General features: G+C 43.9%; 2 protein-coding genes and 28 non-coding genes across 30 annotated transcripts in view; 9 read left to right on the top strand and 21 right to left on the bottom strand.

The window, feature by feature from the left end:
• LOC137491238 (uncharacterized) overlaps window positions 1-24,845 on the top strand; it is a 1,025,816-nt gene that overhangs the window by 751,524 nt on the left and 249,447 nt on the right. The gene's annotated exons all lie outside the window — the stretch shown is intronic.
• The window catches only part of LOC101886704 (uncharacterized), an 847,011-nt gene that overhangs the window by 751,524 nt on the left and 70,642 nt on the right, over window positions 1-24,845 (top strand). The window lies entirely within an intron of this gene.
• trnar-acg (transfer RNA arginine (anticodon ACG)) lies at window positions 9,121-9,193 on the bottom strand. The gene has a single exon. It is a non-coding gene; the product is annotated as a tRNA-Arg (tRNA).
• Window positions 9,489-9,560, top strand: trnae-cuc (transfer RNA glutamic acid (anticodon CUC)). The gene has a single exon. It is a non-coding gene; the product is annotated as a tRNA-Glu (tRNA).
• Window positions 9,646-9,732, bottom strand: trnay-gua (transfer RNA tyrosine (anticodon GUA)). Its single transcript is given in 2 exon segments — window positions 9,646-9,681; window positions 9,696-9,732. It is a non-coding gene; the product is annotated as a tRNA-Tyr (tRNA).
• On the bottom strand, window positions 9,821-9,892 carry trnae-uuc (transfer RNA glutamic acid (anticodon UUC)). Its single transcript has one exon. It is a non-coding gene; the product is annotated as a tRNA-Glu (tRNA).
• Window positions 11,349-11,421, bottom strand: trnar-acg (transfer RNA arginine (anticodon ACG)). The gene has a single exon. It is a non-coding gene; the product is annotated as a tRNA-Arg (tRNA).
• Window positions 11,717-11,788, top strand: trnae-cuc (transfer RNA glutamic acid (anticodon CUC)). The gene has a single exon. It is a non-coding gene; the product is annotated as a tRNA-Glu (tRNA).
• On the bottom strand, window positions 11,874-11,960 carry trnay-gua (transfer RNA tyrosine (anticodon GUA)). Its single transcript is given in 2 exon segments — window positions 11,874-11,909; window positions 11,924-11,960. It is a non-coding gene; the product is annotated as a tRNA-Tyr (tRNA).
• On the bottom strand, window positions 12,049-12,120 carry trnae-uuc (transfer RNA glutamic acid (anticodon UUC)). The gene has a single exon. It is a non-coding gene; the product is annotated as a tRNA-Glu (tRNA).
• On the bottom strand, window positions 13,578-13,650 carry trnar-acg (transfer RNA arginine (anticodon ACG)). Its single transcript has one exon. It is a non-coding gene; the product is annotated as a tRNA-Arg (tRNA).
• On the top strand, window positions 13,949-14,020 carry trnae-cuc (transfer RNA glutamic acid (anticodon CUC)). Its single transcript has one exon. It is a non-coding gene; the product is annotated as a tRNA-Glu (tRNA).
• Window positions 14,105-14,191, bottom strand: trnay-gua (transfer RNA tyrosine (anticodon GUA)). Its single transcript is given in 2 exon segments — window positions 14,105-14,140; window positions 14,155-14,191. It is a non-coding gene; the product is annotated as a tRNA-Tyr (tRNA).
• trnae-uuc (transfer RNA glutamic acid (anticodon UUC)) lies at window positions 14,280-14,351 on the bottom strand. Its single transcript has one exon. It is a non-coding gene; the product is annotated as a tRNA-Glu (tRNA).
• On the bottom strand, window positions 15,565-15,637 carry trnar-acg (transfer RNA arginine (anticodon ACG)). The gene has a single exon. It is a non-coding gene; the product is annotated as a tRNA-Arg (tRNA).
• Window positions 15,936-16,007, top strand: trnae-cuc (transfer RNA glutamic acid (anticodon CUC)). Its single transcript has one exon. It is a non-coding gene; the product is annotated as a tRNA-Glu (tRNA).
• trnay-gua (transfer RNA tyrosine (anticodon GUA)) lies at window positions 16,092-16,178 on the bottom strand. The gene is given in 2 exon segments: window positions 16,092-16,127; window positions 16,142-16,178. It is a non-coding gene; the product is annotated as a tRNA-Tyr (tRNA).
• Window positions 16,267-16,338, bottom strand: trnae-uuc (transfer RNA glutamic acid (anticodon UUC)). Its single transcript has one exon. It is a non-coding gene; the product is annotated as a tRNA-Glu (tRNA).
• Window positions 17,540-17,611, top strand: trnae-cuc (transfer RNA glutamic acid (anticodon CUC)). Its single transcript has one exon. It is a non-coding gene; the product is annotated as a tRNA-Glu (tRNA).
• trnay-gua (transfer RNA tyrosine (anticodon GUA)) lies at window positions 17,696-17,782 on the bottom strand. The gene is given in 2 exon segments: window positions 17,696-17,731; window positions 17,746-17,782. It is a non-coding gene; the product is annotated as a tRNA-Tyr (tRNA).
• trnae-uuc (transfer RNA glutamic acid (anticodon UUC)) lies at window positions 17,871-17,942 on the bottom strand. Its single transcript has one exon. It is a non-coding gene; the product is annotated as a tRNA-Glu (tRNA).
• trnar-acg (transfer RNA arginine (anticodon ACG)) lies at window positions 19,400-19,472 on the bottom strand. Its single transcript has one exon. It is a non-coding gene; the product is annotated as a tRNA-Arg (tRNA).
• On the top strand, window positions 19,771-19,842 carry trnae-cuc (transfer RNA glutamic acid (anticodon CUC)). Its single transcript has one exon. It is a non-coding gene; the product is annotated as a tRNA-Glu (tRNA).
• trnay-gua (transfer RNA tyrosine (anticodon GUA)) lies at window positions 19,927-20,013 on the bottom strand. The gene is given in 2 exon segments: window positions 19,927-19,962; window positions 19,977-20,013. It is a non-coding gene; the product is annotated as a tRNA-Tyr (tRNA).
• Window positions 20,102-20,173, bottom strand: trnae-uuc (transfer RNA glutamic acid (anticodon UUC)). Its single transcript has one exon. It is a non-coding gene; the product is annotated as a tRNA-Glu (tRNA).
• trnar-acg (transfer RNA arginine (anticodon ACG)) lies at window positions 21,636-21,708 on the bottom strand. Its single transcript has one exon. It is a non-coding gene; the product is annotated as a tRNA-Arg (tRNA).
• Window positions 22,007-22,078, top strand: trnae-cuc (transfer RNA glutamic acid (anticodon CUC)). The gene has a single exon. It is a non-coding gene; the product is annotated as a tRNA-Glu (tRNA).
• Window positions 22,163-22,249, bottom strand: trnay-gua (transfer RNA tyrosine (anticodon GUA)). Its single transcript is given in 2 exon segments — window positions 22,163-22,198; window positions 22,213-22,249. It is a non-coding gene; the product is annotated as a tRNA-Tyr (tRNA).
• Window positions 22,338-22,409, bottom strand: trnae-uuc (transfer RNA glutamic acid (anticodon UUC)). The gene has a single exon. It is a non-coding gene; the product is annotated as a tRNA-Glu (tRNA).
• On the bottom strand, window positions 23,867-23,939 carry trnar-acg (transfer RNA arginine (anticodon ACG)). The gene has a single exon. It is a non-coding gene; the product is annotated as a tRNA-Arg (tRNA).

Consider the following 24,845-nt stretch of genomic DNA (forward strand, 5'->3'; position numbering starts at 1 on the left):
TAAAGATGCAAATGAGCATTGAAGACTTAAACCACACTGATGTCTCAACACACACAACTACATTCACTTATATAATAGTTATGTAAGTGATACTATTATACTGTGATATATCATTATTCGTTAAAAGAAACAATTTCTAATCTTCACAGTGAGGTTTTATTTGTGTTAAGTTCAGTCAATATAGTAATATTAGCAATGTTTTTGTCATTTATTTGTAACTTAACCTGTTCTTTATGTGAGTTTAGAGTCCTTTACTTCTCCTAAAGCACATGCAGCTCATTACTGCTTCCTGTAAACTGTCAACACACTCAACAGGTCAATTATTTCTTTCCAAAAGTGTCTATAAATTTTTATGATCAAAATGTAACTTGTTTCTGTGCCAATTTTTTTTTCTTTCCTTCGTTTTTTAGTTGAACAGAACATGTGTGAGCAGCTCATCTTTCTCGAAAGCCTCTTATTCACCTGATATGTAACATATGTTTTTCCCTCTGATTATCAGTTGTGTTTGTGCATACAAATATGCATAGACATTCACAAAAGCATATATAAGATACCCTGTGACAAAACCTTTTTTAACACAGTAAAGCGATCACATACTGTCCATTTTTTGCTACTTTTGGCCTTAGAAGATAATTGTTTGTACATTAATCACAAATGGGTAAGACACACTGTAACTTCAAACTCATTTGTGTTAATTCCAGGTGCTGTGAAATGTTATGTACAAGCTGCAGAAGCAATCAGGTGTGAATAAAGTGCCATATATCTGATCCAGTCCTCCAGCATCTTTTTTGCTTCAAATAAAGTCTTTTACACTAAAATAATTATAGAATTGGTCTTTTGTTGCTAATAATTGATTTATACTATCTGAAATATAACTAATTCTATTATATAGCTTTATCTCTCAACCATGAGAAGGAGGGAAAATGCACTCACTCACTCAATTCAGTCGAATCAATGAGCAAAAAACACAACACATTAAAGCTTACCAAGACATATCTCACAGCAAGAGAGATCTGTTATGGTACAGGCACAAATCAAGCGACACAAAGAAACCAAGAAAGCAACTTTAAATCAGAAACTTCCACACCACAGCACAGCAGCTTCTAAGGTAGGCTCATATATATATATATATATATATAGCTAATTTATTCATTTTCTTGTCGGCTTAGTCCCTTTATTAATCTGGGGTCGCCACAGCAGAATGAACCGCCAACTTAACCAGCAAGTTTTTACACAGCGGATGCCCTTCCAGCCGCAACCCATCTCTGGGAAACATCCACATACACACACTCATACACTACGGACAATTTAGCCTACCCAATTCACCTATCCCGCATGTCTTTGGACTGTGGGGGAAACCGTAGTACCCGGACGAAACCCACGCGAACGCAGGGAGAACATGCAAACTCCACACAGAAACGCCTGTTGCTATACATATATATAGCAGCTGGGCATAGTGAATCTGAAAGCAAGTTGGGCCGCGGTCACACTAGAGTTTTTGCTTGCAAAATTCTTTCGTACAGCGCAGCAAAAAAGGGTGGGATAAGACAATCCAAAGCGACTGATTGCTCCATATAGCTCATGTTTTGATCTTCTATTGGTCTCATGCACTCACGTGATGCGAGTTTCAAGCTTTGGTCTTACCTTTGTGGAGTCCACTATTAAATCTGTCATGCAGCTATATATTTATAATTAGAAAATAATTACGTCACAAGTTAAATTATTGTAAAGGCAGTTTATACAGGGTAATTCAATGACAAGAGTTCACTTTCTTAACTACACAATGCAGAACTTTTAATGTGATTAACCTGCTCCACCTACACCAACTACAGCATTTCTCAGATTTCTTTTTCACTATGGTGTAATTACAGTGGTGAACATCACATACAACAACAACTGCACTTACTCCTGTAACTTGTTTGCAACAATGAAATTTAAATATCTGTTTCACATATTCATTTAAATAAATGCTCATCATCATGTGCAGTCATCTTTATTAATAGCTGCCTAATAGGCCAGACCATTAACTGAATAGTATTGTTTTACATATATGAAACCTGTTAACAGGTATAGCTGTTCATGCCAATATCAACTTGATAACCTAAAGCATATTACATGAACAGGACCTGCCTAACATCTCTTAAGACAAATAAGCATAGTGTCTATAACAATACATGCTTGATTGCCCAGATCATTACATCTGAATGGTGCCTTTTCGTAAGCATAGTTCTTCACCAATACCAGTTTAATACCTCAAATAAAGACACAGATGTGAGGCGTCACAGTGGTGCAGTGGGTATCACGATCGCCTCACAGCAAGAAGGTTGCTGGTTCGAGCCTCTACTGGGTCAGTTTGTATTTCTGTGTGGAGTTTGCATGTTCTCCCCGTGTTCGTGTGAGTTTCCTCTGGATGCTCTGGTTTTCACAAAGTCCATAGACATGCGGTGTGTGTGAATGAGTGTGTTTGCATGTTTCCCAGTAATAGTTTGCAGCTGGAAGGGCATCCGCTGTGTAAAGCATGTGCTGCTGGATAAGTTGGCAGTTCATTCCACTATGGTGACACCTGATTAATAAAAGGACTAAGCTATAAAGAAAATGAATGAATATATGAATAATATTACACGAGTATCAGTTTCTGTATTTCTGTTTGTTTTAATGGCCAGTTGATATTGCAATAAAAAAATTAATAAATCAATTTTAAAAAAGCAGTGCGATGTGGCTCTCAAGAACGATTGTCCCACTACCTTTTGTTTCAATCCCCTGAGAACTTTGGTCATCTTCAGAATGCAAATGAAGACAATTTAGATGAAATCAGAGAGCTCCCTCATCTGTTCCCTCATCTGTCATAGACAGCAAGAGTCCAGAGATGCTTGGTTTGACAGTGGTTTTTCTGGAAAAGTAACCAAAAACATTGTCAAAACCTGTGAAGTGACTTTAGTGGTTCAATTGTAATCGAGTTCCAAGAACATTTTGAGTGCCAGAAAATGTTGAAAAAAAGCAGCCATGTCCAAAGTAGGAGCTGTTAAACCATGTAGTGGCTGCTTCTTGACTCTGTAGCCTATTCTCCTTATTTGCATTCAGCAGAAGAAACTCAAACAGGTAGTAAGGGTAAATGAAATATTATTACTGAAGATATTGCTAAAGAATGGCAGAAAACGTGGAACACAGCTAATAAGAGATGACAATTCATTTGAAACAATAAGAAACACTATATAGGCCTATAAAGTTGTAAAAATAGAAAAGAAAATAAGGGGTCATAATTATGAGGATGAGATTTAGACTCTCATATATTAATAGTAAGTAATGTGTTGTAGACATGCAAGCCATCATGAACTGGATTAAAAAAAAGTTTCTCAAAATTGTCTTAAAATGTTTAGATTAAAAAATTTGATCAACTTTAAATACTAAAGTGTGTGTTTGTGAGAGAGATCTAATCTATTTTAATTTTTATTAATATTTTTTTATTTGATCAATATTTTTATTTTTATTTATCTATTTTTATTTTATTTATTTCTGTGTTTTTTCTGTATTATATTTTATATCCATATTTGTTTGCACTACTGTCGTGTTTGTACGTATGCAATATGAATGTACAGTTATTTGTCATGCCAATAAAGCACCTAAAATGTGAAATGTGAGAGAGAGAGAGAGAGAGAGCAGAAATAGTATAGAGTGAAAAACAAGGGAGACATGTATCAATAAGTCATGACTGCAACAGTAAGGGGCAAAAAAGCTAAACAAAAAAAGACTTTTATTTTGGCGTGGTGTGTGACGTCATCAGGCGGCGCCGCTTCAGCGCTTTGATTCGCGTGATTTTTTTTCCCAAACCAGTTCAGCGCAAACCACGCCCCCTACGCGAAAACCCCACCCCGCTGCTGTGACTCACGTCCGTGGCTCGATTTCATTGGTCCAGCAGCTCCAGCTTTATCACAATGGCAGCGAACACAAACTATTTTTTAATAAAAGACCTAAAATACGAAAGGTTAACAAAGTGCGTGTATGAAATAAAACGTAGTACAAACAATCTACAGCTTATATAAAAAGCTGTGTTTAATGAATAAAAATAGTGCCAAAAATACATGAAGTAAACACACACACAACAGCATCTTAACAATGAGGAAACTTTACTCAAGTACAAAAACCAGCAAAAAACACACAAACATAATATTTATTTAAAAAACATTTTTATATATTATTAATTTAACACAGCCCCTGCATGCAAACATAACCTCTTTATCTTTCGCTGTCTAGTATAAAATAGTTAAATTGAAAGATTTATTCTGACAATATCTTGTATTAATTCAGAGAAGTGGGATAGGAATGTGTATAATTTGTTGTCAAAATTCAGATATTTTGCAAAATAACCCTTTTTTTTATTAAAGAATGTTACATTTGTGGTATCAAATTTGAAAATATTTGAAATATATAATGTTTAATGAAACTAAAAGGTCCTGTTAGACTCAAATTTAAAGAATTAAATTATTTATTTATATTGTCAATGCTTTGGGATTTGTGGATATTTCTTTTATAATATTGAGTAATAAATGATTTACTGAGTAATTAAGTTTTTAATTAAATTGAATAAAAAAGTAATTTAAAATACAATTGTATTTATTTTTAAATTATAACTAGTAATAATCAATAATGAATTACGTTTTCAGAGTAACTTACCCAACACTGCACATAATCTGCATATCAGATGAAAATCAACTGAAGCACAAGCACATTGAACTATACCTGTTTCTATACAGAGTTTGAATGTTTAATAACTGCAAATGAGACCAACATATGTTCTGCAGGCCTTTCAAATAAGGCTTTCATTTAATGCTGAAAACAAGTTAAAATTGATCATATGATTCCTCTCACAGTGCCTATTGTTTTACCTTTAATGACCAGAAAATGAGAATAATCTGTTGGACAGCAATAATATTCATTGTTAGAGCCCTCCCATAAAAAATAAATAAACAATACCCATTTTGGTAACACTTTATAATAACTACATGCTAATAATGTATTAAGCATTAGCAAATTTAATTCATCATTTGTTAAGCATTAACTCTACATTAACAGAAGTTATTAAGCAGTTTGTAACTACAGATACAAATGCTCTATTCTTGATTTATAAGCACATCTATAATGTGCTTAATGATTGTATTTTCATACTTTGTTAATACTAATTTTTTCAATACTTAAGTATTGTATCATTTACAAACCAATTATTTGAGAGTACTTTGTGGCTTTTAAAGATCATTTAGAACGCATAAGTAAATAATAAACCATTCAAATTAACATTTATATATCTTATTATTCAGGCATATACTAATAATTAATTTGTATGTTAATAAATGCTTTAGTATTTTAACTTCATCCAGTTTTGTGACCTAATCTAAAGTGAGGACTATTTATGCTTTATAAATCCCTTATAAATAACAATTAAAGGCTCAGTTATCTTCTAAACAGGGGAAAAAATTCGACTTGATTTATTTCTTATCATTTGAAGATACATGAATGAATCTGTATCAAATGAAAAATACATTTTTGCAATCTTAACTAAAATAAAGTTACCGTACAGTTTAAACTTCGCTAAATAACATTATAATGTTGCATCATAATATATTGTTAAATTATTATATTGTTGTTGTTTTTTTATCCAATTTTATGTCGTATTTTGACATTCCTGTTATTCGGCAATGTTTAAACTTTACAGTAATTTTATTATTTAGATAGGATTACAAAGATGTACTGTTCATTTGACACTGAGCCTTTAATTGCCATTTATTAGGGATTTATAAAGCATAAATTGTCCTCACTTTAGAAATAGGTAGAGTGGCTCTGATAGGCTAGTTGGCTTTTGCAGAGGTGGCCAATCCTGGAGCTTAGTTGGTGGCATCAGTGGCTCTGGAAGCGTTGGCTATGGCAGCAGCAGATCTGCCAGCTCTAGCACCACGGGCTCTGGCAGTTTTGCTGGAATGGGTCTGAATGTGGTTGAGGCTTTGTGAGCGGTTCTGTTGACAGTAACTGGTGAATCTGGCAGCAATAGCTCTGGTGGCAACTGGCAGCTCAGGCTCTGACATGGTGGCATCTTAACAGCGTTAACTCTTGCAGTGGTGGCAACTACAGTGACCCCTACAACCTTGTGCCTCAATGCACATTGTACAAGCGCACAGAGGTTGAGTAAGTGGGAATATGGGGATCATTGTTCCTGAAAAAAAAATAATAAATTACACAAAGAAACTTAAAAAAAAATATTAGTACAATTTTGACATTTCTAACTCACCTACTTGATCCTCCCCTTTTGTCTACAGTCTTTACCAAAGTGCAAACCCTTTTTGCCCCACAGCATATTTTTGGACAGCCGTTGTTGACTAGCCATGCCTGATCGAACATGAACATTGTGCTGGCACCTTTAATGAGCCCACAGAAAAAAATATAAATGTTTAAATGTTTAAGTGTGCAGAAATGTTAGATATTTTTATTTTACATTTAGAAATTTCAAACGTTTACAACAATGATGCAGCAGTATTCTAAATGATCTGTCAACAAAACATACAGGAAATCTGTAGGACATGTATGTAGCATTTGTTCTCAGATTCATTCATTATTTTAATGAAGCATTTTTACCTAAAGATCACCTCAGATGAGATAAGTGAGTGAAAGTTTACTTTGTTCTATAAAAGCAAGGTTTTGTTGTTTTTGTGAGTATCCACAAATAAAAAAACAGTTGCTGCTTTGAATGGTCATTCTCTTATCTTAATGACCAAAATGACAGAATATTTAAAGATTTACACTGCCATTAGAAAAAAAAATACATATATACACACACACACACACACACACACACACACACACATATACAAGCATACCTGCAAGTTTGTCAATATCGTGAGTTAAAGCTTTTATGCAGTGAATATTGGATACTTTTAATTATTTAGCATTTAAATCAAATGAATAAATGCCCATCATCACAGACAAGCATGCAGGCAGTAAATCACTAAATGTCTCAGAAAGTTATATGTTTATTAATAAGGACTGTCATCAATATAACCATTGCAGCTATTTTATCTGCACAGACTTGTTTCTAGGTGGTCTGTCAACTCACAGAAATCATGTATATTTAAACTAATCAGAGGACGACTGAGGATCTTTAAAAAGGTTTCCAGAAAAGTGTGCCATATGCATCAGAAGTTGCTTGGCATGATGTCTGAGGCTGAGACTATATGATTTCAGAATCACTGTGGCTGTGCATATGAAAATCTGTCTATCCAGTCATCTATCCATATGACCTGTCCTAAGTTTATACAAATACTGGAGCCATCACAAGGGTAAAAATCTCACTGGACTATTACAAATCATTAACCAAGTCAATGTTAACTGAGATTTCTAACTGGCACACTAAAGCAAAATATATTAATAAACATCTCAATTTGTGTGAAGAATCTAAAATTTTTGAACAGTAGAACTATGTATGTTTACAATATTTACTGTAAAGTTATTTTCAGTGTGTTACATATATATAGTGTAACAAAGAATGAACTGATTTGACATTGTCCCTTTTTAGGTTTTGTCACTGCCACTCTCCAACTTACTCAAGACTCACTAAGTTTTTTTATCCATTCCTTTACTCCCCAAATCTCTCAATGCATTTTTTAGAATTGCTTCAAAACATGTGTGGCCCAAATGTGATTTACTGTTTGTACGGCCTAAGCGATAGGTGCAGAAGTGGTATTTATTCTCGAGGCAACCAGTTCTGTAAAAGTAGAAATAATTTACCTGAAAGAGTGTTCACCCATAAACATTTTAACTGAGAAATCCCAAAATTTTACAGTAAGCCAAGTTTATTACAATAAAAGTAATAATAATAATTTATATTATTTATAAATCTTTTAATGTTGTTCAAACGTTTGAGATCCATATTAGCTTTTTTTGCTCATCAAGGCTGCATTCACTTTAATAAAAATACAGAAAGTTGCATTATTGTGAAATGTTAATAAAATTTAAAGTAATATTTATATTTTGATGTAAATCGATCATTTATTCCTGCGATGTGAAAGCTGAATTATCAACATTATCACTCTAGTCTTAAGTGTCACACCATAGTTCAGAAATCATTATAAATGCTAATTTATTATCATTGTTGGAAACAGTTTAATTAAATTAGTTTTCAGTCAATAAGAAACACATTATTTTAACTTCAGCATTTATTTAATTCTGTATTTTGGATTAATTGAAGCATCCTTCTATAAACAAAATTACAATCCTTGCTGATCCCAGATTTTTGAAAGACTGTGTGTACTAAATTTGTAATTTGTGTGTTAAATAAAAAAAAAAACTATGTATTTTTTACCTTTAGATCCGCAGCTTGGTCTTTGGGACTACAATCGTAACTTACTCTCCTGAGGGCGATCGAAAATGATAAAATAAAGATAAAATAAATAAAATGAACACTATAAAAAAAACATACAACTCACATCTCCATGAATAAATTATTAATATTAAACATTATTAAGCAAGAAGTGTTTACCGTTTGTCAACGATAGATCCATTAGAGACGAACTTGATTGATGTGCACTCTGAACTTCTTTCTCAGACGACAAGTAACAACGTTGCCCAATGAAATCGCGCGTGTCACAGCTGCGGGGTGGGGTTTTAGCGTAGGGGCGTGGTTTGCGCTGAACTGGTTTGAGAAAAAAAATCACGCGTGTGGTATATTTGCCGACGTATAACAGAGACTGAAACATTGCTCACACTTGTCTGAGGTGGTCATTTTGACTGCAATCTTGTTTTAGGTTGGCACTTTGTTTTTGAATATTGTATGCTTTTCGAATGCGTATCTGTGCTGCAGTAGAACGCCTTAGCCTCACAGCAAACATTTTGGTTTACAAGCTGTCACTGCTGTCTTCCCAGGAGAGTGGCTGTACTGGTTTCTTCTGGAAGTCCTGAGGGATGTACGGGACCAAGACATGAGAGCGGTTGGGGCAGCCTTTGAACCCAGGAGAGCACCCCACAGGCTCTGTGCTGGCGGCCCCAGAAACTCGATTCACTCCAGAGTAGAACCGAACAACTCCGGCAGGGGAAAACCGCGACCGCACTGCACTGAGAGCAACGCAAAAAAATCCTGAACGAGCCAGCCAGGAGTCGAACCTAGAATCTTCTGATCCGTAGTCAGACGCGTTATCCATTGCGCCACTGGCCCAGTCCGCATCGGCAGTGCTCATTAGCATGGTCCTTGGAAAGAGGACACGGCTCGGTGAACATGGAGTTCCTTAAAAGCATGCTTTGCTTTGTTGTCATGGCAAGTTGTGGTGTCGATAGGATGCTCTTACACCGAGCATGTGACAGTCCCTCCCAAGAAGAACTGTGATCCAGGCTCTGAGACTTTCTCTTCTCCGGGAGGAGGTTGCAAACGTTAGTTATTTTTGTCAGAGCAGCTGCAGCACACCTGGGTGGAGGCCCACAGCTAGACTTGAGGCCAACCTTTACGCACACCTTCCCTGGTGGTCTAGTGGTTAGGATTCGGCGCTCTCACCGCCGCGGCCCGGGTTCGATTCCCGGTCAGGGAACTTCCTTTTCACCTCCATGCTGAACTTTGAGGAGTGGTTAACTTAATTGGCGAAGGCAAGAAAGCGGCTCTGAGCGCAAAAGATGTCCTTCGAGCCGGAGTCGAAGCAGCGACCTAAGGATTGCCATCATCCCACCTACAGTCCTCCGCTCTACCAACTGAGCTATCGAAGGCTTACGGGGCAGTTTCACAACCACATCCTATAAGGTAGCTGCAGACCGACCGCTGGCCAAAAAGGACAGAAGCAAAAGCACTCAAGCCTTCCCATACCGGGAGTCGAACCCGGGCCGCCTGGGTGAAAACCAGGAATCCTAACCGCTAGACCATATGGGAACTGCCACACTTGAAACCCAGTCTTGGCACAAACTCCAGTTCATTCTGATCGCTGGCACGTCCCTGCTCCGCTTGCACAAGTGCCACTCATACACTTACGCACTCTCTCATACACAGTTTCTTGGTTTCCGTAAACCGAGAATCTTCTGATCCGTAGTCATAAGCGCTAACCTTTGTGCCACCGTCACTCTGTTCAGCACCTTGTTAGCACTTTGCTTGAAGCAAGGACAAGGCTCTGTCAACCCGGAGTTCCTTCACCACACATTCTGCTTTGTTTTTATGGCAAGAGGTTGTGTGGATGGGATGCTCTTACAGGATTCCTGACAGTCCCTCCATAGAAGACCTGAGATCCAGGGTCGGAGACTCTCTCCTCTCCAAGAGTAGGTTAAAAGCAATGGTTTCTTTTGTGTCTGTGTGTCAGAGCCCTTAGGTGTTGCTGCAGCTCAGAGACCTACAAGTGGAGGAGATTACACTGCAAGTCGGCTGGATGACCTCTAAGTGGTAGGCACTTATACCGCACGTAGGCTGGGTTTGCGATTGATGTAGCTGTAGTAGACATTCCTAAAAATAAAAAAAATATATAAACTGCTTACTCTGAGGTTGTGTTTAGGGTTGGGGTAGGAGTAAAATTGAATAAAACACAGCAGGTTACCGTGTGGTTGGGCCTAGGGCTGGGGTAGGTGTGATTTTAATAAACTGCGATAGGTTGTATTCTGTGCCATGTTTGAGACATTGAATCAATGAAACCCACATGGAGGTTTGTTACTGTGAGGTTGGGTTAAGAGTTGGGGTAGGTTGGAAGGTTGATAAAACACAGCAGGAAACTGTGAGGTTGGTTTAAGGATTGGGGTAGGTTTGACATTCAAACATAACTGGTTGGACGCAGTGTCTTGTACCAGACATTAAATGAATGAAAACTCCAGGTTTTTACAGCCCACTTGGGGCTGACCAGGTCGTTTGGAGCAGGCTCCGATTTCTATTTATACCTTTCTCAGTCAGGTAACTTCCTTTTCAGTAGTATGAGCGTCTGCACTGTGTGGCATATTTGCCGACGTATAACAGAGACTGAAACATTGCTCACACTTGTCTGAGGTGGTCATTTTGACTGCAATCTTGTTTTAGGTTGGCACTTTGTTTTTGAATATTGTATGCTTTTCGAATGCGTATCTGTGCTGCAGTAGAACGCCTTAGCCTCACAGCAAACATTTTGGTTTACAAGCTGTCACTGCTGTCTTCCCATGAGAGTGGCTGTACTGGTTTCTTCTGGAAGTCCTGAGAGATGTACGGGACCAAGACATGAGAGCGGTTGGGGCAGCCTTTGAACCCAGGAGAGCACCCCACAGGCTCTGTGCTGGCGGCCCCAGAAACTCGATTCACTCCAGAGTAGAACCGAACAACTCCGGCAGGGGAAAACCGCGACCGCACTGCACTGAGAGCAATGCAAAAAAATCCTGAACGAGCCAGCCAGGAGTCGAACCTAGAATCTTCTGATCCGTAGTCAGACGCGTTATCCATTGCGCCACTGGCCCAGTCCGCATCGGCAGTGCTCATTAGCATGGTCCTTGGAAAGAGGACACGGCTCGGTGAACATGGAGTTCCTTAAAAGCATGCTTTGCTTTGTTGTCATGGCAAGTTGTGGTGTCGATAGGATGCTCTTACACCGAGCATGTGACAGTCCCTCCCAAGAAGAACTGTGATCCAGGCTCTGAGACTTTCTCTTCTCCGGGAGGAGGTTGCAAACGTTAGTTATTTTTGTCAGAGCAGCTGCAGCACACCTGGGTGGAGGCCCACAGTTAGACTTGAGGCCAACCTTTACGCACACCTTCCCTGGTGGTCTAGTGGTTAGGATTCGGCGCTCTCACCGCCGCGGCCCGGGTTCGATTCCCGGTCAGGGAACTTCCTTTTCACCTCCACGCTGAACTTTGAGGAGTGGTTAACTCACTTGGCAAAGGCAAGAAAGCGGCTCTGAGCGCAAAAGATGTCCTTCGAGCCGGAGTCGAACCAGCGACCTAAGGATTGCCATCATCCCACCTACAGTCCTCCGCTCTACCAACTGAGCTATCGAAGGCTTACGGAGCAGTTCCACAACCACATCCTATAATGTAGCTGCAGTCCGACCGCTGGCCAAAAAGGACAGAAGCAAAAGCACTCAAGCCTTCCCATACCGGGAGTCGAACCCGGGCCGCCTGGGTGAAAACCAGGAATCCTAACCGCTAGACCATATGGGAACTGCCACTCTTGAAACCCAGTCTTGGCACAAACTCCAGTTCATTCTGATCGCTGGCACGTCCCTGCTCTGCTTGCACAAGTGCCACTCATACACTTACGCACTCTCTCATACACAGTTTCTTGGTTTCCGTAACCGAGAATCTTCTGATCCGTAGTCATAAGCGCTAACCTTTGTGCCACCGTCACTATGTTCAGCACCTTGTTAGCACATTGCTTGAAGCAAGGACAAGGCTCTGTCAACCCGGAGTTCCTTCACCACACATTCTGCTTTGTTTTTATGGCAAGAGGTTGTGTGGATGGGATGCTCTTACAGGATTCCTGACAGTCCCTCCATAGAAGACCTGAGATCCAGGGTCGGAGACTCTCTCCTCTCCAAGAGTAGGTTAAAAGCAATGGTTTCTTTTGTGTCTGTGTGTCAGAGCCCTTAGGTGTTGCTGCAGCTCAGAGACCTACAAGTGGAGGAGATTACACTGCAAGTCGGCTGGATGACCTCTAAGTGGTAGGCACTTATGCCGCACGTAGGCTGGGTTTGCGATTGATGTGGCTGTAGTAGACATTCATAAAAATAAAAAAATATATAAACTGCTTACTCAGAGGTTGTGTTAAGGGTTGGGGTAGGAGTAAAATTGAATAAAACACAGCAGGTTACCGTGAGGTTGGGCCTAGGGCTGGGGTAGGTGTGATTTTAATAAACTGCGATAGGTTGTATTCTGTGCCATGTACGAGACATTGAATCAATGAAACCCACATGGAGGTTTGTTACTGTGAGGTTGGGTTAAGAGTTGGGGTAGGTTGGGAGGTTGATAAAACACAGCAGGAAACTGTGAGGTTGGTTTAAGGATTGGGGTAGGTTTGACATTCAAACATAACTGGTTGGACGCAGTGTCTTGTACCAGACATTAAATGAATGAAAACTCCAGGAGGTTTTTACAGCCCACTTGGGGCTGACCAGGTCGTTTGGAGCAGGCTCCGATTTCTATTTATACCTTTCTCAGTCAGGTAACTTCCTTTTCAGTAGTATGAGCGTCTGCACTGTGTGGCATATTTGCCGACGTATAACATAGACTGAAACATTGCTCACACTTGTCTGAGGTGGTCATTTTGACTGCAATCTTGTTTTAGGTTGGCACTTTGTTTTTGAATATTGTATGCTTTTCGAATGCGTATCTGTGCTGCAGTAGAACGCCTTAGCCTCACAGCAAACATTTTGGTTTACAAGCTGTCACTGCTGTCTTCCCAGGAGAGTGGCTGTACTGGTTTCTTCTGGAAGTCCTGAGGGATGTACGGGACCAAGACATGAGAGCGGTTGGGGCAGCCTTTGAACCCAGGAGAGCACCCCACAGGCTCTGTGCTGGCGGCCCCAGAAACTCGATTCACTCCAGAGTAGAACCGAACAACTCCGGCAGGGGCAAACCGCGACCGCACTGCACTGAGAGCAACGCAAAAAAATCCTGGACGAGCCAGCCAGGAGTCGAACCTAGAATCTTCTGATCCGTAGTCAGACGCGTTATCCATTGCGCCACTGGCCCAGTCCGCATCAGCAGTGCTCATTAGCATGGTCGTTGGAAAGAGGACACGGCTCGGTGAACATGGAGTTCCTTCAACGCATGCTGTGCTTTGTTGTCATGGCAAGTTGTGGTGCCGATAGGATGCTCTTACACCGAGCATGTGACAGTCCCTCCCAAGAAGAACTGTGATCCAGGCTCTGAGACTTTCTCTTCTCCAGGAGGAGGTTGCAAACGTTAGAGTTATTTTTGTCAGAGCAGCTGCAGCACACCTGGGTGGAGGCCCACAGCTAGACTTGGGGCCAACCTTTCACGCAGACCTTCCCTGGTGGTCTAGTGGTTAGGATTCGGCGCTCTCACCGCCGCGGCCCGGGTTCGATTCCCGGTCAGGGAACATCCTTTTCACCTCCATGCTGAACTTTGAGGAGTGGTTAACTCACTTGGCGAAGGCAAGAAAGCGGATTGAGCGCAAAAGATGTCCTTCGAGCCGGAGTCGAACCAGCGACCTAAGGATTGCCATCATCCCACCTACAGTCCTCCGCTCTACCAACTGAGCTATCGAAGGCTTACGGAGCAGTTCCACAACCACATCCTATAATGTAGCTGCAGTCCGACCGCTGGCCAAAAAGGACAGAAGCAAAAGCACTCAAGCCTTCCCATACCGGGAGTCGAACCCGGGCCGCCTGGGTGAAAACCAGGAATCCTAACCGCTAGACCATATGGGAACTGCCACTCTTGAAACCCAGTCTTGGCACAAACTCCAGTTCATTCTGATCGCTGGCACGTCCCTGCTCCGCTTGCACAAGTGCCACTCATAGAAGACCTGAGATCCAGGGTCGGAGACTCTCTCCTCTCCAAGAGTAGGTTAAAAGCAATGGTTTCTTTTGTGTCTGTGTGTCAGAGCCCTTAGGTGTTGCTGCAGCTCAGAGACCTACAAGTGGAGGAGATTACACTGCAAGTCGGCTGGATGACCTCTAAGTGGTAGGCACTTATGCCGCACGTAGGCTGGGTTTGCGATTGATGTGGCTGTAGTAGACATTCATAAAAATAAAAAAATATATAAACTGCTTACTCAGAGGTTGTGTTAAGGGTTGGGGTAGGAGTAAAATTGAATAAAACACAGCAGGTTACCGTGAGGTTGGGCCTAGGGCTGGGGTAGGTGTGATTTTAATAAACTGCGATAGGTTGTATTCTGTGCCATGTACGAGACATTGAATCAATGAAACCCACATGGAGGTTTGTTACTGTGAGGTTGGGTTAAGAGTTGGGGTAAGTTGGGAGGTTGATAAAACACAGCAGGAAACTGTGAGGTTGGTTTAAGGATTGGGGTAGGTTTGACATTCAAACATAACTGGTTGGACGCAGTGTCTTGTACCAGACATTAAATGAATGAAAACTCCAGGAGGTTTTTACAGCCCACTTGGGGCTGACCAGGTCGTTTGGAGCAGGCTCCGATTTCTATTTATACCTTTCTCAGTCAGGTAACTTCCTTTTCAGTAGTATGAGCGTCTGCACTGTGTGGCATATTTGCCCACGTATAACATAGACTGAAACATTGCTCACACTTGTCTGAGGTGGTCATTTTGACTGCAATCTTGTTTTAGGTTGGCACTTTGTTTTTGAATATTGTATGCTTTTCGAATGCGTATCTGTGCTGCAGTAGAACGCCTTAGCCTCACAGCAAACATTTTGGTTTACAAGCTGTCACTGCTGTCTTCCCAGGAGAGTGGCTGTACTGGTTTCTTCTGGAAGTCCTGAGGGATGTACGGGACCAAGACATGAGAGCGGTTGGGGCAGCCTTTGAACCCAGGAGAGCACCCCACAGGCTCTGTGCTGGCGGCCCCAGAAACTCGATTCACTCCAGAGTAGAACCGAACAACTCCGGCAGGGGCAAACCGCGACCGCACTGCACTGAGAGCAACGCAAAACAATCCTGGACGAGCCAGCCAGGAGTCGAACCTAGAATCTTCTGATCCGTAGTCAGACGCGTTATCCATTGCGCCACTGGCCCAGTCCGCATCAGCAGTGCTCATTAGCATGGTCGTTGGAAAGAGGACACGGCTCGGTGAACATGGAGTTCCTTCAACGCATGCTGTGCTTTGTTGTCATGGCAAGTTGTGGTGCCGATAGGATGCTCTTACACCGAGCATGTGACAGTCCCTCCCAAGAAGAACTGTGATCCAGGCTCTGAGACTTTCTCTTCTCCAGGAGGAGGTTGCAAACGTTAGAGTTATTTTTGTCAGAGCAGCTGCAGCACACCTGGGTGGAGGCCCACAGCTAGACTTGGGGCCAACCTTTCACGCAGACCTTCCCTGGTGGTCTAGTGGTTAGGATTCGGCGCTCTCACCGCCGCGGCCCGGGTTCGATTCCCGGTCAGGGAACATCCTTTTCACCTCCATGCTGAACTTTGAGGAGTGGTTAACTCACTTGGCGAAGGCAAGAAAGCGGCTCGAGCGCAAAAGATGTCCTTCGAGCCAGAGTCGAACCAGCGACCTAAGGATTGCCATCATCCCACCTACAGTCCTCCGCTCTACCAACTGAGCTATCGAAGGCTTACGGAGCAGTTCCACAACCACATCCTATAATGTAGCTGCAGTCCGACCGCTGGCCAAAAAGGACAGAAGCAAAAGCACTCAAGCCTTCCCATACCGGGAGTCGAACCCGGGCCGCCTGGGTGAAAACCAGGAATCCTAACCGCTAGACCATATGGGAACTGCCACTCTTGAAACCCAGTCTTGGCACAAACTCCAGTTCATTCTGATCGCTGGCACGTCCCTGCTCCGCTTGCACAAGTGCCACTCATAGAAGACCTGAGATCCAGGGTCGGAGACTCTCTCCTCTCCAAGAGTAGGTTAAAAGCAATGGTTTCTTTTGTGTCTGTGTGTCAGAGCCCTTAGGTGTTGCTGCAGCTCAGAGACCTACAAGTGGAGGAGATTACACTGCAAGTCGGCTGGATGACCTCTAAGTGGTAGGCACTTATGCCGCACGTAGGCTGGGTTTGCGATTGATGTGGCTGTAGTAGACATTCATAAAAATAAAAAAATATATAAACTGCTTACTCAGAGGTTGTGTTAAGGGTTGGGGTAGGAGTAAAATTGAATAAAACACAGCAGGTTACCGTGAGGTTGGGCCTAGGGCTGGGGTAGGTGTGATTTTAATAAACTGCGATAGGTTGTATTCTGTGCCATGTACGAGACATTGAATCAATGAAACCCACATGGAGGTTTGTTACTGTGAGGTTGGGTTAAGAGTTGGGGTAAGTTGGGAGGTTGATAAAACACAGCAGGAAACTGTGAGGTTGGTTTAAGGATTGGGGTAGGTTTGACATTCAAACATAACTGGTTGGACGCAGTGTCTTGTACCAGACATTAAATGAATGAAAACTCCAGGAGGTTTTTACAGCCCACTTGGGGCTGACCAGGTCGTTTGGAGCAGGCTCCGATTTCTATTTATACCTTTCTCAGTCAGGTAACTTCCTTTTCAGTAGTATGAGCGTCTGCACTGTGTGGCATATTTGCCCACGTATAACATAGACTGAAACATTGCTCACACTTGTCTGAGGTGGTCATTTTGACTGCAATCTTGTTTTAGGTTGGCACTTTGTTTTTGAATATTGTATGCTTTTCATTTTTCTCATTAGCATGGTCGTTGGAAAGAGGACACGGCTCGGTGAACATGGAGTTCCTTCAACGCATGCTGTGCTTTGTTGTCATGGCAAGTTGTGGTGCCGATAGGATGCTCTTACACCGAGCATGTGACAGTCCCTCCCAAGAAGAACTGTGATCCAGGCTCTGAGACTTTCTCTTCTCCAGGAGGAGGTTGCAAACGTTAGAGTTATTTTTGTCAGAGCAGCTGCAGCACACCTGGGTGGAGGCCCACAGCTAGACTTGGGGCCAACCTTTCACGCAGACCTTCCCTGGTGGTCTAGTGGTTAGGATTCGGCGCTCTCACCGCCGCGGCCCGGGTTCGATTCCCGGTCAGGGAACATCCTTTTCACCTCCATGCTGAACTTTGAGGAGTGGTTAACTCACTTGGCGAAGGCAAGAAAGCGGCTCGAGCGCAAAAGATGTCCTTCGAGCCGGAGTCGAAGCAGCGACCTAAGGATTGCCATCATCCCACCTACAGTCCTCCGCTCTACCAACTGAGCTATCGAAGGCTTACGGAGCAGTTCCACAACCACATCCTATAATGTAGCTGCAGTCCGACCGCTGGCCAAAAAGGACAGAAGCAAAAGCACTCAAGCCTTCCCATACCGGGAGTCGAACCCGGGCCGCCTGGGTGAAAACCAGGAATCCTAACCGCTAGACCATATGGGAACTGCCACTCTTGAAACCCAGTCTTGGCACAAACTCCAGTTCATTCTGATCGCTGGCACGTCCCTGCTCCGCTTGCACAAGTGCCACTCATACACTTACGCACTCTCTCATACACAGTTTCTTGGTTTCCGTAACCGAGAATCTTCTGATCCGTAGTCATAAGCGCTAACCTTTGTGCCACCGTCACTATGTTCAGCACCTTGTTAGCACATTGCTTGAAGCAAGGACAAGGCTCTGTCAACCCGGAGTTCCTTCACCACACATTCTGCTTTGTTTTTATGGCAAGAGGTTGTGTGGATGGGATGCTCTTACAGGATTCCTGACAGTCCCTCCATAGAAGACCTGAGATCCAGGGTCGGAGACTCTCTCCTCTCCAAGAGTAGGTTAAAAGCAATGGTTTCTTTTGTGTCTGTGTGTCAGAGCCCTTAGGTGTTGCTGCAGCTCAGAGACCTACAAGTGGAGGAGATTACACTGCAAGTCGGCTGGATGACCTCTAAGTGGTAGGCACTTATGCCGCACGTAGGCTGGGTTTGCGATTGATGTGGCTGTAGTAGACATTCATAAAAATAAAAAAATATATAAACTGCTTACTCAGAGGTTGTGTTAAGGGTTGGGGTAGGAGTAAAATTGAATAAAACACAGCAGGTTACCGTGAGGTTGGGCCTAGGGCTGGGGTAGGTGTGATTTTAATAAACTGCGATAGGTTGTATTCTGTGCCATGTACGAGACATTGAATCAATGAAACCCACATAGAGGTTTGTTACTGTGAGGTTGGGTTAAGAGTTGGGGTAAGTTGGGAGGTTGATAAAACACAGCAGGAAACTGTGAGGTTGGTTTAAGGATTGGGGTAGGTTTGACATTCAAACATAACTGGTTGGACGCAGTGTCTTGTACCAGACATTAAATGAATGAAAACTCCAGGAGGTTTTTACAGCCCACTTGGGGCTGACCAGGTCGTTTGGAGCAGGCTCCGATTTCTATTTATACCTTTCTCAGTCAGGTAACTTCCTTTTCAGTAGTATGAGCGTCTGCACTGTGTGGCATATTTGCCGACGTATAACATAGACTGAAACATTGCTCACACTTGTCTGAGGTGGTCATTTTGACTGCAATCTTGTTTTAGGTTGGCACTTTGTTTTTGAATATTGTATGCTTTTCGAATGCGTATCTGTGCTGCAGTAGAACGCCTTAGCCTCACAGCAAACATTTTGGTTTACAAGCTGTCACTGCTGTCTTCCCAGGAGAGTGGCTGTACTGGTTTCTTCTGGAAGTCCTGAGGGATGTACGGGACCAAGACATGAGAGCGGTTGGGGCAGCCTTTGAACCCAGGAGAGCACCCCACAGGCTCTGTGCTGGCGGCCCCAGAAACTCGATTCACTCCAGAGTAGAACCGAACAACTCCGGCAGGGGCAAACCGCGACCGCACTGCACTGAGAGCAACGCAAAATAATCCTGGACGAGCCAGCCAGGAGTCGAACCTAGAATCTTCTGATCCGTAGTCAGACGCGTTATCCATTGCGCCACTGGCCCAGTCTGCATCAGCAGTGCTCATTAGCATGGTCGTTGGAAAGAGGACACGGCTCGGTGAACATGGAGTTCCTTCAACGCATGCTGTGCTTTGTTGTCATGGCAAGTTGTGGTGCCGATAGGATGCTCTTACACCGAGCATGTGACAGTCCCTCCCAAGAAGAACTGTGATCCAGGCTCTGAGACTTTCTCTTCTCCAGGAGGAGGTTGCAAACGTTAGAGTTATTTTTGTCAGAGCAGCTGCAGCACACCTGGGTGGAGGCCCACAGCTAGACTTGGGGCCAACCTTTCACGCAGACCTTCCCTGGTGGTCTAGTGGTTAGGATTCGGCGCTCTCACCGCCGCGGCCCAGGTTCGATTCCCGGTCAGGGAACATCCTTTTCACCTCCATGCTGAACTTTGAGGAGTGGTTAACTCACTTGGCAAAGGCAAGAAAGCGGCTCGAGCGCAAAAGATGTCCTTCGAGCCAGAGTCGAACCAGCGACCTAAGGATTGCCATCATCCCACCTACAGTCCTCCGCTCTACCAACTGAGCTATCGAAGGCTTACGGAGCAGTTCCACAACCACATCCTATAATGTAGCTGCAGTCCGACCGCTGGCCAAGAAGGACAGAAGCAAAAGCACTCAAGCCTTCCCATACCGGGAGTCGAACCCGGGCCGCCTGGGTGAAAACCAGGAATCCTAACCGCTAGACCATATGGGAACTGCCACTCTTGAAACCCAGTCTTGGCACAAACTCCAGTTCATTCTGATCTGATCGCTGGCACGTCCCTGCTCCGCTTGCACAAGTGCCACTCATACACTTACGCACTCTCTCATACACAGTTTCTTGGTTTCCGTAACCGAGAATCTTCTGATCCGTAGTCATAAGCGCTAACCTTTGTGCCACCGTCACTATGTTCAGCACCTTGTTAGCACATTGCTTGAAGCAAGGACAAGGCTCTGTCAACCCGGAGTTCCTTCACCACACATTCTGCTTTGTTTTTATGGCAAGAGGTTGTGTGGATGGGATGCTCTTACAGGATTCCTGACAGTCCCTCCATAGAAGACCTGAGATCCAGGGTCGGAGACTCTCTCCTCTCCAAGAGTAGGTTAAAAGCAATGGTTTCTTTTGTGTCTGTGTGTCAGAGCCCTTAGGTGTTGCTGCAGCTCAGAGACCTACAAGTGGAGGAGATTACACTGCAAGTCGGCTGGATGACCTCTAAGTGGTAGGCACTTATGCCGCACGTAGGCTGGGTTTGCGATTGATGTGGCTGTAGTAGACATTCATAAAAATAAAAAAATATATAAACTGCTTACTCAGAGATTGTGTTAAGGGTTGGGGTAGGAGTAAAATTGAATAAAACACAGCAGGTTACCGTGAGGTTGGGCCTAGGGCTGGGGTAGGTGTGATTTTAATAAACTGCGATAGGTTGTATTCTGTGCCATGTACGAGACATTGAATCAATGAAACCCACATGGAGGTTTGTTACTGTGAGGTTGGGTTAAGAGTTGGGGTAGGTTGGGAGGTTGATAAAACACAGCAGGAAACTGTGAGGTTGGTTTAAGGATTGGGGTAGGTTTGACATTCAAACATAACTGGTTGGACGCAGTGTCTTGTACCAGACATTAAATGAATGAAAACTCCAGGAGGTTTTTACAGCCCACTTGGGGCTGACCAGGTCGTTTGGAGCAGGCTCCGATTTCTATTTATACCTTTCTCAGTCAGGTAACTTCCTTTTCAGTAGTATGAGCGTCTGCACTGTGTGGCATATTTGCCGACGTATAACATAGACTGAAACATTGCTCACACTTGTCTGAGGTGGTCATTTTGACTGCAATCTTGTTTTAGGTTGGCACTTTGTTTTTGAATATTGTATGCTTTTCGAATGCGTATCTGTGCTGCAGTAGAACGCCTTAGCCTCACAGCAAACATTTTGGTTTACAAGCTGTCACTGCTGTCTTCCCAGGAGAGTGGCTGTACTGGTTTCTTCTGGAAGTCCTGAGGGATGTACGGGACCAAGACATGAGAGCGGTTGGGGCAGCCTTTGAACCCAGGAGAGCACCCCACAGGCTCTGTGCTGGCGGCCCCAGAAACTCGATTCACTCCAGAGTAGAACCGAACAACTCCGGCAGGGGCAAACCGCGACCGCACTGCACTGAGAGCAACGCAAAAAAATCCTGGACGAGCCAGCCAGGAGTCGAACCTAGAATCTTCTGATCCGTAGTCAGACGCGTTATCCATTGCGCCACTGGCCCAGTCCGCATCAGCAGTGCTCATTAGCATGGTCGTTGGAAAGAGGACACGGCTCGGTGAACATGGAGTTCCTTCAACGCATGCTGTGCTTTGTTGTCATGGCAAGTTGTGGTGCCGATAGGATGCTCTTACACCGAGCATGTGACAGTCCCTCCCAAGAAGAACTGTGATCCAGGCTCTGAGACTTTCTCTTCTCCAGGAGGAGGTTGCAAACGTTAGAGTTATTTTTGTCAGAGCAGCTGCAGCACACCTGGGTGGAGGCCCACAGCTAGATTTGGGGCCAACCTTTCACGCAGACCTTCCCTGGTGGTCTAGTGGTTAGGATTCGGCGCTCTCACCGCCGCGGCCCGGGTTCGATTCCCGGTCAGGGAACATCCTTTTCACCTCCATGCTGAACTTTGAGGAGTGGTTAACTCACTTGGCGAAGGCAAGAAAGCGGCTCGAGCGCAAAAGATGTCCTTCGAGCCGGAGTCGAAGCAGCGACCTAAGGATTGCCATCATCCCACCTACAGTCCTCCGCTCTACCAACTGAGCTATCGAAGGCTTACGGAGCAGTTCCACAACCACATCCTATAATGTAGCTGCAGTCCGACCGCTGACCAAAAAGGACAGAAGCAAAAGCACTCAAGCCTTCCCATACCGGGAGTCGAACCCGGGCCGCCTGGGTGAAAACCAGGAATCCTAACCGCTAGACCATATGGGAACTGCCACTCTTGAAACCCAGTCTTGGCACAAACTCCAGTTCATTCTGATCGCTGGCACGTCCCTGCTCCGCTTGCACAAGTGCCACTCATACACTTACGCACTCTCTCATACACAGTTTCTTGGTTTCCGTAACCGAGAATCTTCTGATCCGTAGTCATAAGCGCTAACCTTTGTGCCACCGTCACTATGTTCAGCACCTTGTTAGCACATTGCTTGAAGCAAGGACAAGGCTCTGTCAACCCGGAGTTCCTTCACCACACATTCTGCTTTGTTTTTATGGCAAGAGGTTGTGTGGATGGGATGCTCTTACAGGATTCCTGACAGTCCCTCCATAGAAGACCTGAGATCCAGGGTCGGAGACTCTCTCCTCTCCAAGAGTAGGTTAAAAGCAATGGTTTCTTTTGTGTCTGTGTGTCAGAGCCCTTAGGTGTTGCTGCAGCTCAGAGACCTACAAGTGGAGGAGATTACACTGCAAGTCGGCTGGATGACCTCTAAGTGGTAGGCACTTATGCCGCACGTAGGCTGGGTTTGCGATTGATGTGGCTGTAGTAGACATTCATAAAAATAAAAAAATATATAAACTGCTTACTCAGAGGTTGTGTTAAGGGTTGGGGTAGGAGTAAAATTGAATAAAACACAGCAGGTTACCGTGAGGTTGGGCCTAGGGCTGGGGTAGGTGTGATTTTAATAAACTGCGATAGGTTGTATTCTGTGCCATGTACGAGACATTGAATCAATGAAACCCACATGGAGGTTTGTTACTGTGAGGTTGGGTTAAGAGTTGGGGTAGGTTGGGAGGTTGATAAAACACAGCAGGAAACTGTGAGGTTGGTTTAAGGATTGGGGTAGGTTTGACATTCAAACATAACTGGTTGGACGCAGTGTCTTGTACCAGACATTAAATGAATGAAAACTCCAGGAGGTTTTTACAGCCCACTTGGGGCTGACCAGGTCGTTTGGAGCAGGCTCCGATTTCTATTTATACCTTTCTCAGTCAGGTAACTTCCTTTTCAGTAGTATGAGCGTCTGCACTGTGTGGCATATTTGCCGACGTATAACATAGACTGAAACATTGCTCACACTTGTCTGAGGTGGTCATTTTGACTGCAATCTTGTTTTAGGATGGCACTTTGTTTTTGAATATTGTATGCTTTTCGAATGCGTATCTGTGCTGCAGTAGAACGCCTTAGCCTCACAGCAAACATTTTGGTTTACAAGCTGTCACTGCTGTCTTCCCAGGAGAGTGGCTGTACTGGTTTCTTCTGGAAGTCCTGAGGGATGTACGGGACCAAGACATGAGAGCGGTTGGGGCAGCCTTTGAACCCAGGAGAGCACCCCACAGGCTCTGTGCTGGCGGCCCCAGAAACTCGATTCACTCCAGAGTAGAACCGAACAACTCCGGCAGGGGCAAACCGCGACCGCACTGCACTGAGAGCAACGCAAAAAAATCCTGGACGAGCCAGCCAGGAGTCGAACCTAGAATCTTCTGATCCGTAGTCAGACGCGTTATCCATTGCGCCACTGGCCCAGTCCGCATCAGCAGTGCTCATTAGCATGGTCGTTGGAAAGAGGACACGGCTCGGTGAACATGGAGTTCCTTCAACGCAAACTGCAACTGCAGTGCACTGACTGAGAGCAATGCAATAAATCCTGATCGAGCCAGCCAAAAGTCGAATCTAGAATCTTCTGATCAGTCAGACACGTTATCCATTGCGCCACTGGCACACACTGTTCAAGGAGTGCTCATTAGCATGCTGTTTGGAAAGAGGACATGGACCGGTAAACATTGAGTTCCTTCAACGCATGCTGTGCTTTGTTGTCATGGCAAGTTGTGGTGCCGATAGGATGCTTTTACACAGAGCATGTGACAGTCCCTCCGTAGAAGAACTGTGAACCAGGCTCTGAGACTTTCTCTTCTCCAGGAGGAGGTTGCAAACGTTAGAGTTATTTTTGTCAGAGCAGCTGCAGCACACCTGGGTGGAGGCCCACAGCTAGGCTAGAGGGCAACCTTTAGCCAGGCCTTCCCTGGTGGTCTTGTGTTTAGGACTTAGTGCTCTTACCGCTGTGGCCTGGGTTCAATTCCTTGTCAGGGAGCTTCCTTTTCACCTCCATGGTAAACTTCGAGCAGTGTTGCCGAAGATCTCTTCACGAAAGCAGCTCTGAATGCAAAAGATGTCCTTCGAGACGCACTGTAAGACGTAATAAGACACACTCTGGCACAGACATCCAGTCTGCACGCTGGAATACACACTATTATCTCATGGTTAAGACGCAGCTTCAAAAATTAGTTTCAAACCGGAAGTACAAATTTGCTTGAAATAACGCAAAAACCGCCAATTTACACTTTTTAGTGAAATATTTGTGTCCTAATAGTGTTTTTAGCAGTGTGGGACACATATACGGCTATCAACAGCTCAAAAAATGTGTTTTGGAG

The sequence above is a fragment of the Danio rerio genome, chromosome 4 (genome assembly GCF_049306965.1).
Source record: "Danio rerio strain Tuebingen ecotype United States chromosome 4, GRCz12tu, whole genome shotgun sequence".
Lineage (NCBI taxonomy): Eukaryota > Metazoa > Chordata > Actinopteri > Cypriniformes > Danionidae > Danio > Danio rerio.